Source organism: Ochotona curzoniae, unplaced genomic scaffold (assembly GCF_017591425.1).
Source record: "Ochotona curzoniae isolate NIBS_2020 unplaced genomic scaffold, NIBS_Ocur_1.0 scaffold_2587, whole genome shotgun sequence".
Taxonomy (NCBI): Eukaryota; Metazoa; Chordata; class Mammalia; order Lagomorpha; family Ochotonidae; genus Ochotona; species Ochotona curzoniae.
The window spans coordinates 23,165,053-23,179,097 of record NW_024467096.1 but is presented as its reverse complement, the minus strand read 5'-3'; the positions used below and the strand labels follow the sequence as shown (position 1 = coordinate 23,179,097).

Sequence of the window (14,045 nt, the reverse complement as noted above, 5' to 3'; positions counted from 1 at the left end):
GGTCTTCTATCCACTGGTTCATTCCCCAGATGGGTGCAATGGCCACGGATGAATCAATCCGAAGCCAGAAGCTTCTTCCGGGCCTCCCACACAAGTGCAGGGATCAATGGCTCTGGACCATCCTCCGCCAATTCCCAGGTCACAAGCAGGGAGCTGGATGGGAAGTGGAGCAGCCAGGACACAAACTGGTACCCATATGGAATGCTGGCACTTGCAGGCAGAGGATCTGCCAGTGGAGCCCCCCCTTGCTGCTTCATTTTCAATCTAACTCCCAGCTGATGCTCCAGAAAAGCAGCAGAATATGGCCCAAGTGCTAGTGTTCCTGCCCCCATGTGGGAAACCCAAGAAACTCTCCTGACTCTGGCCTGACCCAACCTCACCCCTTGTGCTGTGGACATTTGGAGAAAGAACCGCAGATCGAACATCTCTGTGCAACTCTGACTTGTAAATGGATAAACACATCTGAAATAATAAAATCTTTACTTCGAATGAAAAGAATCAAAAGCTTAATTAAATTAGCAAATGCTTAACTTTCCAGGTATTTAAGATTTATCTATTTCAAATTCAGAGGAAGGAAGGAGAGAGAAAAAGACAGAAGACTCTTCCCTCTGCTGGCTCACTCCTCTAAACAGCCACACAACCAGGAACCAGCCAGGCTCACGGAGCCAGGAACCTCCTCTCAGTCTTTTACACGGGTGCCAGGCCAGGACCCAAGCATTTAGTCCCTCTTCAGCAGCTTTCCCATAAACTCTAACAGAGAACTGGATTGGAAATTGAGCAGCTGGTACCCATACTAAATGTCAGCACTGCAAGAGCAACTTAACCCATTATTCCACCATGCCAGTCCCTCCAGGTGTTCCTTAATAGATGTGACTTTTTAATGGAAATCACAACAGCTTTAATGAACTCAAAATTATCCCATTAATCATTTGATAGGAAATTTACGCTTATAGAATACAGTGAAGTAAAAACCGTTTTTCCCCTTAACAATTTTTAGCTCCTGGCAAAAGACAATGTATCTTAAAAAGGGGGAGGGGAAAAGAGCCGGCATGGTAGCACCTCAAGCTAATCCTCCACCCTGGGGAGCCAATATCACATGTGGGCATCAGTTAGTGCCCCTGTTGTTCCACTTCTGATCCACCTCCCTACTCACAGCCTGGGGACGTAACAGAGGATGTGTGTGAAGTCCTTAGACCCTGCACGCACGTGGGAGACCCAGAAGGAGCTCCAGCTTCAACCTGGTTCACCTCTGGCCATCATGGTCTGTAAGAGTGAATAGAAGATCTACCTCTCCTTTTCTCTCTGCTAAAGAACAAAGAGAAAAAAACTCTTCCCTTCAAAAAAAAAACAAATCTGAAAAGGAAACAAGAGCGAGTGGAGAAGGGAGGAGAGGAGAGGCAGCAGAGTGAAGGATCTCTACTGAATGAACCAAGAATGAAACTCAAAACTGACATGCTACCTTCAACAAAGCACAACCTGAAATATCAAACAAAAGCACCAGCATAAAACTGAAAATTGGGGCCACATGGTAGCTCAACAGGCTAACCCTCTACCTATAAGCACCAGGATCCCATATGGATACCAGCTCATGTCCCAACCGCTCCAACACCCTGCTTGTGGTCTAGCATAGCAATGGAGGATGGCCCAAGGCCTTTGATGCTCTACACTTGCACGGGAGACCCAGCAGAAGCTCCTGGCTCCGGGTTTTGGATTGGTTCACCTTCAGCATGGCAGCCACTTAGGGAGTGAGCCAGCAGACGAAGATCTCCATCTCTCCTTCTCTATGTTAATCTGCCTTTCCAATAAAAGTGAGCCATTACCAAAACCCTGAAAATTCCACTCACACACTTAGCATTTCATTTTAATCTCTTTAGAGCAAAAATTTTTAAAAACATGATTATACACTAAAGACAGAAGATGAAAAGGAAGATTGGGGGGGGAGGTGGTGGTGGGAAGCCTCCGAGCAGCATCCATACACCCCTGGAATAAGCAATGATCTTCAGCTGCAAACTTTATAGTTACATTGTGAAGATTAGACCATAAAATCCAACCCTAAATGGTTATATAAGACTACATTTAATAAAGCCTGGACAGGGTCTAAGGACTTCACACATCCTCTGTTACATTCCCAGGCCACGTAAAAACAGGCCAAAAAACAATCAGTGACAGAACACCTTCCACAGTGACATGCATCTTTTAATATCCACCCCTTTAGCATGGATATGTGCCCTTGCACTCGCACCAGTCTCCCTTGGAGGAGAGCCTGATTTTATTTCTGGTTTAATACTAACCACCTGGTACCTATAGAGCAAACACCAAATTATCTGAACAATGAAAACGAATTTCTAAATAAAACAGTAGCACATCATAACAATCCCTACTAGTACATTTAACAAATTATATCCATGTAAGAATTCAAACCTTTTAAGTAACATCACCAAGTCTAAGATACCATTTTAGATACACTCAGTAACTTCAGGAAAGGCTAATAACAAAGGCTAATAACAAAAACAGAAGCATAAAACATGATTTTCATTTTGCTCAAACAAAACCAAACAAAAGCCCTAGAGGAGACAGACACTTGATGCGTGATTTGGGATGCCCGCAGCTACTACCAAAGTGCCTGGGCTTGAATCCCACCTCATCCAGGGTCCAGCTCCCAGCTCCCAGCTAACGGCATCATGGGAGGCATCATCATCATTTGGTGATGGCTCAGGTTCTTAGGTCCCTGGCACCTACATGGCTGGCCTGGATGCAGCTTTGTGCTGGTGGCTTTGTCCTAACTCATACTGTCACAGACATTTGGGCAAATGAAATCAGCAGGTGGATCTCAGTGTGTGTATCTGTGTGTGTGTCTAAGTATGTTTCTGCTTTTCAAACAAATATAACTTTTTTAAAAACTATTTTTATTGGAAAGATTTCCAGAGAAAGATCTTCCATCCACTGGTTCACTCCCCAGTGGACACAATAGCCAGAGCTGAGCCAACCAGAAGCCAGAACCCAGGAGCTTCTGGTCTCCCATGTGGGTGCAGGGGCCCAAGCATTTAGGTAATCTCCTACTTTCCCAGGCCACAAGTAGGGGGCTGGGTGGGAAGCAGAGCAGCTAAGACACAAACCACCGCTCATACGGGATGATGGTCCAAGGATTCAGAGCTGTACTACCCACACAGAAGGCCAGCTTGAGTTTAACAATGGCTACTGGCAAGCACTTAGGAAGTGAACATGCAGGTGAAAGATCTCTATTTCTCTGCCTTTCAAACAAGCATTTGGGGGGGGGGGGGACCATTTGCTGCAGATTTGGAAGCCAGTTATCTGGAGGTGTAAATTCTCAACAGGAAGAGGGTGTGTATGTCACACGATGCTGATTATACAGCAATGTAATACCACTGAAACATCACAGGACAATGAATGATTTTTAAAAAAACATAAATGACAATCAACTTTTCTATAGTGTATAGACAAATGCTCTTACACTGATAAAGTAAATAGCAGAAGGGATCACCAACAATTCAACATGCACCGCACTGCATGACAGCAGTAACTCTCTGGGTTGTTTACTCAGTTTGGTAATTGGTCGAAACTTACATTTTATCAGTACTTGTAGATAAGCAAGTTCTTGGAGAAAAGGTGTTAACAAAATACACCACAACAGATCCCACTTCCTTTGGGAAATGTAATTGCCAGTGGACTAGAATATTTGCTGATGATACATGGGCCCATGCTGTCATCACACAGCTTCAAAACAGGCGGAAATAGCTACATCATTTTCAGCACGTGGGTCCTTTCTCTGGCCACAGGTGGTTGGAGGAGTGCTGAGCACCTGAGACGTGGTCTATCCTTTCCAGCTTAACTTCAGCCCTGAGGAACAGGTGTTGGTGACAAATTACCCCAGTTCCCTTAACCTTCTGTGCAAAAATTCAGCTTCTTTCCTGCCCCCCCTGCCCACTGCCCCGGTGTTCATGTGACTGAAGATCCAGCTGTCCACCACTGTCCGTACTGCCTGCTCTTTTAGGCACTGGTTCTGTTGTGTTTTTATTTTTTTTTTTTTTTTACCTTCCCTGTCCCACTTTCCCATGCACCCAACAGGGACTCCCTGGATTCACCTTTTAATGAAAATGGCTACTTAAATTAAGGGTTGGATTGTGTGGAAATCAAAACCAAGACAACTGTTTTATTCTTAGTATGAAAATTCAGTTTTAATCCAAAATAATAATTTTTGCAAGTTTATGGGATGGCTATACAATCAGAACAGCCAACATAAGGACGAAAAGGATTGAGCACAGGTTGAGATATTTCTTGAAAATCAGAATTTATAGTTCTAAGAAAAAAAAGGCATGCAATAGTTATAAAGCATTTGAAAAGATGCAAACTGGAACTATATTAGAGGAATATGTACATCTATATTCACAGCAGCACTATTCATATTAGCCCAAAAGCAGAAACAATCAAAATGTCCGCAAATAAACTTTAAAAAGCGATATGGATCTGCAACAGAATAGATATCCACTTTAACAGAGCAGTGGCCTAGAAGTCCTATATTGGAATGCTTGAGTTCAATTCCCTGCTCTGGCCCTACACTACACCATCCCAACAACGTAGAGGCTAGGAGGCAGTAGACAACGCCCCAAGCAGTCAGTTTCTTGCCACCCACTTGGGACAACTAGACTGAGTCCCTGGCTCCTTGAGTGCGGCTGGCCCAGCCTGGCCATATCAGGAATGTAAGCACTGAACCAACAGATGGGAGCTCTGCTTCAAGTAAGAGCAAAGGAAACAACGTTAGATAAACCTACAGCACCTTATGCTAAAACAAAACAATTACATAAAGGTAACATATGTATGCCATTATTGTATAAGGTATCTAAAGTGGCCAAACCAATAGCAAAGGAAGAGGGTTATTACCAAGTTCTGGAGAAAATAGATGTGGTTTAATAGCTAAAAGTTTTGGTTTCATAAGATGAAAAAATGAGATCTGTCACACAAGCAATGAGAATATAGTTAACATAGGTGAACTGTACACTGGAAGATGAGGTGATAAACTCAGTCATGTATTTTACAAATTTTTAAAAATGTAACTGACTATCTTTTTAAATAAAATTAGCATCAATTTTAACAGTATGGTACACCTAATTCATGTAATACTACTTTGTCATGAAAAAGAATGAAATTCTACCATACCAAATGTTTTCTCTGATATAATGCAACCTCCATACAAGACAAATAGATACACAGGTAAGTATGTATATGCCTGTATTCTCATAGATGAACTGTATAATGGAGACTAGCATACTGGGACTTGAAGATACTTTGCACTATTAATCTCTACTGAATGAAAGGAAGATTCCCAATCAAACTGTTAAATACACTTTGACAACAGGATACTAGACTACCTGCCATTGTCTATAGCTAAAATGCCAGGATGCACTCAAACAGCAGAATGCTGGACTTTGTTGCTGAAGGACTACATTATTTGAGAAATATGGGGGAAAGCAGAAGGGGCACCCTGTGCCTATGGAATTATATCATAAAAAATAATTAAAAATTTGAAAAAGTACAACAGCATTGTCACTGAACAATTTCCAAGTCTATACATTCAATAAATAAGCATCAAAATATTAATAAAATCTTGTGATATGAATTATGAACTTCAAAATAATCTGGGAGTAACAGCTTGGGAACATCTGAATGTGTTTATTACATTATTCTGAACATAAATTCTCTAGTTTGCCATGTTCAAATTTTAAAATGAAAAGTCACCGTAACAATACAGATTTATTGGCCAATGAGTCTCATTAATAAATTATGGAATAAATTATATAAATTTTATGACAAATTTATAATCATAAATCATGACTTAACTCCTCTCAAGTAAAGAATCAAAGCAGAAGGAAATGTTATGAACCCTTCACAGTTTTGACAACAAGGACAACAGGTACAGAGTTTATAGATGTTACATATTCTCAGAAATCATTCTTCTATAGAATCTACATTAAATTAAGTTTGACATAGCAGATTCCCTTCTCCAAAAAAAATTCATTCTTAAATCTTTAGTAGGTGCCGAACACAGTACATAACCAAACCCAAGACTTGCATATAATATTTCTTTTTCCCTTAAGCCATGCATTGTTGTCACAAAGTATTAGAATAATCCATCCTTTCAAGTTTTACGCTCTGGAGCTGCCTTCACACTGCCTCTGTAGGTCTTTAAGATTATTACTTGACCACAAACACATATACACAGACAGTACACCAGCTACCACATGATTCATGAGTATTGATTTTCCATACGAAAGGATGATTCAGCTCTGTGGCAGTACTGAGTAAGAATGACACAAAATATCATCATGCTATTCAGAAGAGCAAGCAATTTAAAACATACGAATTTCTTCTAGAATGTCCAATACTAATATTTTTAGATAACAATAAACTCCAAATAATTCAAAGGACAGAAAGCAAAACTGTGGATACACAGGCAGGAACTACTAGTAGTACACTGAACAGGTTTTAACCTGAGATATTTGTGATTTTCCAAGATTCACGGGTTAACCACCATTTTGAATCACAATGCGAAATTTTACTGGACAAATACATAGGCACAGTTTATGTCCTATTGAGTTTAATATCTGCTTTCTTCACTTCTGACACTAAAATCTACACATGTGCACTCATACATAAAACTCTATTAAGCCTCTTTTTTTTTTTTTTAAAGCCAGCATCACAGTGTGGAGTACTGGTTTGAGTCCCAGCTGCTCCACTTCCATTCCAGTTCCTTGCTAATGTGCCAGGAAAGCAGCAGAAGAAAGTTGAGGTGCCAGAGCCGTGCAATCCACACATGAGACCAGAATGGAGTTGTGGCTCTTCAGCCTGACACTTGTGGCCATCTAAGGAGAGAGCCACCAGATGGTGGGTCGATCCATCAAAGAATCTCTCTCTCTCTCTGTCTCTCTCTCTCTCTCTCTCTCTCTCTCTCATTCTCTGTTGCTTGGCATTCCAAATAAATATTTCTTCAAAAATATTTTGAGACATTAAAAAAAAACGATCTCACGGATTTAACAAAACTGGCAAATGTGTTTGAGACCATCTGAAACCCAGTCAATATACCGTTAAGATCAAAACCTAAACAGTCTATGTTAGACACATTAAAGATCAGTTTGAGGGTAGGACCTGAGAGATGGCCACAGCACCAGCAACTCAGACACCGGCCAGGCCTGCACAGCTCATCACCAGGCCAGATGTGGCATCAAGACTCCAACAAGCAAGAAAACTAACAAGTTTTACAGGAGACCTTCAAACAACAAGCAAAGCAGGGACACCTGGGATGCCTGAGCTGATTCACCACGGAGCCGTTTCTCAGGAGAGGAAACGCCACAGTGCTCCAGGGGAAGTAGATATCCACATAACCAGGGTTAAAGAGTCACTTCAGCAACCTAAAGAAACCTGTGAATGCTGAATGTCTCCCACAACTCAATGAAAGAAAAAGTCATTCTTCGTGCTACGTAAATTGAGCAAAAATTTAAACCTCCCCCCTCAACAATGGCATAAGCTGAAAGAATGAGGAAGTGGGGTCAGAAGACAGCAGAGAACACAGAGTAAAACATGCATCCCCACTCCACCCCCCGGCAAGGATTCAGACTGTTTTGATCAAAGAAAGGCTCCTTTAACAAACTTACAGATTCAGGTTTAAACAAATTGTCTCCTGGAGACTTTTTCACAAATACACCTCTTACTTTGGTTCCTACTAACTTTTGATGGTATTTGTTCAGACGAGTACAACTATTATTGCCACTAAATTCTATAAACCTTTACCTGTTTCTGTAGCTCCCATTTAATGTCTATATTTTAAATAAGTGAAGATAAAAGTCCTAGTAATGCATGATGAAAATTTTTTAAAATTATTATTTAACTAAGTCATTCACTTAAAACATTAAAATTCTCCTGCTACTGGAACCACAAAATGCATTAGGTAAAAATATTACCTCACAACTAGAGTGAACCTTAGAAATGTAGTCCAAATCCACCATCTAATTTTCAAGCATACTTGCCAGAAATCAAACACTCCTACCACATCCAGAAAATAGCACCTCTGTAGAGTTCAGTCATTCTTTTGTTATACCACAAGGTTGATATCTCAATATATTACACAGGGAACAGCATCTAAGAAAACCTTTGCAAAAGGATAAAAATGGTACTCCTTAAAATGATTTATTTTAGCGACTTAACTGTCCATTAACTAGAAATACTGGGATAAACACAATACCACAAAGCATTATTTTACTAAAACCAAAAAAGCTACTGCCGCCACTGTTGGCTGCAGAAGATGGCCTTTCACAAACACAGTTCATTTGACAAAACACAAGATGATCACTGTTTTTCACCTTGATAATTACAGCTAAAAGTTGCAAAAGCTACAAAGAGCGGATATTGTCAAAGTGTCTAATAAAACACCCAAAAAATAGCTACAGATTTTAATTCTACACGTTTATATTTAACTACTACTTTAGGAAAAAACAGATATTCTCTGTCAAATAGTTTGGAAAGACATGTATTTTGTCAAATTGTGGAACACCTTCGCAATTCTACAAAACGAGAGAACACTAACAGAGCGGTTAGGAACACTCTGACATCAGGAGTCGGAGGGAATCTTACCATTGGCAGTGCATTGATGTGGGAATGTGCAACTGAATGTCCGGTACCGCCAACCACAAGCTGTTGCTGCTGATGCTGAGAAAAAGGAAAGTAAAGTATTCAGTGTGCCCTAAAACACATTTCATTTACAAGACTTTCCAGACCAAATTGATATTTTTTTCACTGTCTATTTGCTTACACTCTCCACCAGCAAATCTTTATCCCCCCCAAGCAAGTACTACCATGAAAACAGCAGCAACTTTGGAGTGCACGTGGAACATGAGCCAAGTTCCATTTCCAAGCAGCTAATGAAGAGATCAGAATGAGATGCAGAAATCAATATGCACATAGAGTACTCTCAACCGTATTCAATTCACCCAAGGTAAATATTGCTGTGTTAGGGTCCAATATGGCGTGTTAATATTCCATGATCATGAGCTGTAATAATAATACAGAGGGCCAGTGTAATGGCTCAAATGGCTAATCTGCCACCTGCAAGCACCAGCATCCCATATGGATGCTAGTTCATCTCCTGACTACTTCGTTTCTGATTCAGCTCCCTGCTTGTGACCTGGAAATACAGAGGAGGGCAGCCCAAAGCCTTGGAACCCTGCACCTACATAGGAGATCTGCATAAAGCTCCTGGCTCCAGATTAGCTCAGCTCCAACCTTTGCAGCCATTTGGAGAGTGAACCAACAGATGAAAGCTCTTTCTCTCTCTCTCCTTTCATTGGAAACGGATATTTACAGACAACAAATAAATCTTTGGCAGAAAAAAAGATATAAATACGTATTCTACATTGTAATAATAGAGGAACATCTAAATAACCAACTTTCCATCAGAGTTAATTATTCTTTCAACTGTTTGGGGCTTATACTTTATTTCCATCTTCTCAATCACTAAATTTGAACATGTTGCTGTCCATGAGTCTTTCTTGGATATATATAAGCTCTGCTTCACAAACCATGTTAGAACACCAGCCACTAGGGAAGGCTGCACCAGCATCTGAGTGGAATAAAAGTGCCACAGAGAGAGGTGCTTACAAAAACTTGCAGGAAGTTTGTCCCCTGCACCAGAAGGGAACTGGGCAAGTAAACACTAACAGTTTAAGCCAACGCACTGGAAAACCGTGCAGATGCATGTTCACCACCTAACATCTACTCCCCTCCAGTTTTATCTTCACTGGACCAGCCAATTCAAGCATCCTTGTTGCTGACCCCATGGCCATCCCAACTAACTTCAGTGGTACTATGCAACTTTCAAGCAGCTATGCTGTAAGGGGTCTAGGAATTAAAATAACATTTACTAAACACACCCTTATTAAACATACAATATTTCATCCATTTCTGGTGCTTCCAGATACTCCATGGGAGTGAGCCCTAACAGTTTTTGACATGACACATCTGCATACCTGTAAGCAAATCCATTCTAGCAGCTACGGAAATGTTTTATAGACATCATGACTCAATCCAGGCAAGAACCAGACACCACTGGCTCTGCTATGCTCAGGATTGTGAGTTACATGACATCAGCCATTTCACCAATATTTTAGCTAAAGCTGTGTACAGCTGCTTGCTAATCAAAATCAGCAAAGCATCCTTATCAGAAAAAAGCTTTTGGTTGACGTGCATTCTATGTTTATAAAAATGTGCTACTAGACTATATTTTTAAAATGGAAGCAAGCAGTTATTTACAATACAACAACTTCTTGGTTCATAACCCTGCAGATTCTTAAGTGTGTTCTGTATCACTATTAACTAATACTTTAAGGCTAAATGTTCAGTAGCATCAATCGTGCATATGTGTCTGTTTCTTTCTTAATAATCTCTGACTTTTTTCAGACACTGAATGACTGAATCACAGCAGCTAAAGAGCTTATGCTAGTAACCTCAGTTTTGGCTCTGCTACTTCCTTGCTTTTTATTCCCATTTTCTGTGCAAGCAATTTCTCTGCAAGAATCTTTAAGTCGTTAAATTGTTCTTGTGAAATCTGGTTAAAACTAAATAACCCATAAGCCTACATAATCAAACACAAGAAAACAATGCAACTACCTTGCAGTGGTAGTTAAACTAAAATCACGAGGCGACGTCAGAACAGAGAAAGAACGGAAGGGTGGACAGTACTGCGTTCAGTCATCCCTCATTCCTCTAATTCCGCTATGCATTACCACAGGTTTCCGACAAGGCGGCCAGATGGAATGCAAATTTGAATCTGTGGATTAAGGGCCAGAACGACTTGATTTTTTTAGAACTAAAATCAACACAAGCAGACAACTACAGCACTGAACCAGCACACCTGTCATTCACATATGTAAATTAGATCATTCTAGTTGCCCAGCTTTCCCATCTTTACTTGGTTCCCTTTTGACATTTCTGTGCCCTGTAAACACATGCATTATCCTTACAGATCCTTCCAGAAATCTGTTTTCACTAATTACCTCTCTTTTAACCTTTACTTCACTCTTTGATCACTTTCATGAGGCCATAGCTCTGCAAGAGGAAAGACTGCAATCGTAAGTTGACAAATACTTGATTCTAAGTTGTGAAGTGTAAGTATCTGTGAAAACTGCATGTCCACATGCACATATAATTCAATCTGAAAAAATGAGGGACTTTTAGAAACATATACAGCACCGTGTTTTTAACTTTATTTCAGATCTTTTCCTGTCAATTTATTCATCTATGCACTAGCCACTGCATAGTCCATTTACAAAGCCTACCGCATAATTAAAATTACTACCTTAAGGATAGCCTCATTATTACTAAGGAAATTTAAAGACTTTAAGGTGGATTGTATCTAATCTGGGAAACTAATTCAAATGTTTCACAAAACACCAAAATGGTGCATACCTTTTCCAAGTGCTGTCCTATTCTCACTTCTTCAACATCTATTCAAATCACAAACAACAGGTTCTCTGCATTCTTTGGCCACTGCAGTGCCCACAAACTTCATCCACACTTTATTCAAGAATGAGCCTAACTAACTTTCTGTGTTAGTCATCATGCATGCCTTCATCCCCAAAGTGAGAGGTGTGCCTCCTTTACCAACCTCGCTTCTCCCCAAGTACAAAGCTCTGTGATCACGCTTCCCCTATTAGACTTGGCGAGACCCCCAAGTACACTGTACTCTCCCACTACAGAAGTAACAGGGCTTTAGGCAGTATACGGTAGCTTTTAAGATTTGTATGTTGGCCTGGAGTGATAGTGTAATAAAGTCCTCGCCTTGAACACGCCAGATCCCATATGGGTGCCGGTTCTAATCCTGTGGCCTGGGAAAGCAGTCGAGGAAAGCCCATGGCCTTGGGACTCTGCATCCATGTGAGAGACCCAGAAGATGTTCCTGGCTCCTGGCTTTGGATTGGCTCAGCTCTGGCCATTGTAGGCACTTAGGGAGGAGTAACCAGCAGAAGATCTGTCTTTCCTTTTCTCTGTAAATCTTTCTAATAAAAATAAATAAATCTTTTTTTAAATTAGTATAAAAACTGCCAATTATTTTGCATAACTAAATCTATATTGCTCTAATTCTCACAATGAAATATACGCTTCTCTGTAGGTGTCTTTTCTATCTCAAAACAAAAAGCCTTGTTGGTGGAATCTGTATTTCAACACATTTAAAGACATATGAATTTTAGAATAGGTTTTTGGATTAGAAAGGCACTGTCACTGTTAATTCATTACATGCCATTTAAAACGTAACCACCTACACGATTATGAAGATTGTAAGATGCAAAAATTCTGTGAAATGGCAAATGCTTTGCAGTCCATAGAAATGAACATTTGTGACTTATCCCTTTGCAAAGTTACTGGATACTGGCCCAGGCAGCGTGGCCTAGTGGTCCTCGCCTTAAACACTCCAGGATCTCATACGGGCACCGGTTCTAATCCCACCAGCTCCACTTTCCATTTAACTCCCTGCTTGTGGCCTGGGAAAGCAGTCGAGGACAGCCCAAAGCTTTGGGACCCTGCACCCACGTAAAGAGATTCCTGGTTCCCAGCTTTGGATCAGCGCAAACCAGCCATTGCATTCACTTGGGGAGTGAATCATCGGATGGAAGATCTTCTTCTCTGTCTCTCCTCCTCTCTGTATATCTGACTTTGCAATAAATAAATCTTTGGAAAAAAAAAAAAAAAGAAAAGTTACTGGATACCATGTGCCCTTTTCCTGGGAAAAGTTATAAACACAACACCTATTTACTATTTAAGGTAATAACACAACTCAGTCTAGAATCTGATGGCAAATAACAATCTAAAGGAAGTACAATGTGGGATTGTTTAAAAAAAAAAAAGGGCCAAAAATTAATTTAACTACGAAGAATTTGATGACAATCACATCAAAAATTAAAAGCAAGCTCAGGGCCCGGCGGCACAATGGCCTAGCGGCTAAAGTCCTCGCCTTGAATGCGCCTGGATCCCATATGGGTGCCGGTTCTAATCCCGCCAGCTCCACTTCCCATCCAGCTTCCTGCTTGCTTGTGGTCTGGAAAGGCAGACCAGGACGGCCCAAAGCTTTGGGAACCTGCACCTTGTAGGAGACCTGGAAGAAGCTCCTGGTTCCCGGCTTCAGATCGGCATAGCATCAGCCGTTGCGCTCACTTGGGGAGTGAATCATCGGACAGAAGATTTTCCTCTCTGTATATCTTTCCAATAAATAAATAAATCTTTAAAAATAAATAAATAAATAAAAGTTCAATAATTTTATCTGCTCATATTTTTGTACAAGCACTCCTGGGGGTAAAGTAACAGATACAGCTGTAAATTAGATGTCTTCGTTCATAATCAAAACCATAGGTTAAAAAAAAAAGTAATCAGCTGGGCCTGTTGAGGTGGCCTAGCGGTTAAAGTCATCGTCATGCACACGCTGGGGTCCCAAATGGGTGCCAGTTCATATCCAGGCTTCTCCTTCTCCCATCCAGCTCCCTGCTAGTGGTCTGGGAAAGCGGTAGAGGGCGGCCCAAAGCCTTGGGACCCTGCATGTGCTTGGGAGACCTGGAAGAAGTTCCAGGTTCCCGTCTTCAGATCAGCTCAGCTCCAGTGCTTGAGGCTACTTGGGGAGGATGACCACCTGATGTAAGATCTTGGTCTCTCCTCTCTGTAAATCTGACTTTCCACTAAAATTAGTAAATCTTAGGGAGAAAAGAGTGATTAGCTGCAAATCAAACTACTAAAAAAAAAAGGAACATACTTGAAAACCACAACCTTTCTTCTGAATTTGCTCACCAAGATCCACTGACCAGGAAAACAAAACAAATTAAAAAGGCAGCTCTCTGTAACCTTTCTCACTATGGCAACACCCGCCACAAACAAGGAATCCCTCCAAGTCTGTTGAGCGCATGCTCATCCCACCTTCCTCCTCATTCACCCTCATTTCCCTGGGAATTAAGATTCGCAGAACAAGGTAGATGGAACATGGAAAGGCCTAGAAC

General features: G+C 40.9%; 1 protein-coding gene across 1 annotated transcript in view; it reads right to left on the bottom strand.

The window, feature by feature from the left end:
• The window catches only part of TBL1XR1 (TBL1X receptor 1), a 153,491-nt gene that overhangs the window by 69,057 nt on the left and 70,389 nt on the right, over window positions 1–14,045 (bottom strand). The window contains exon 2 of the mRNA XM_041002979.1: window positions 8,644–8,718. The gene's annotated coding sequence lies outside the window, so the exon portion shown is untranslated. The remainder of the gene's footprint in view (window positions 1–8,643; window positions 8,719–14,045) is intronic.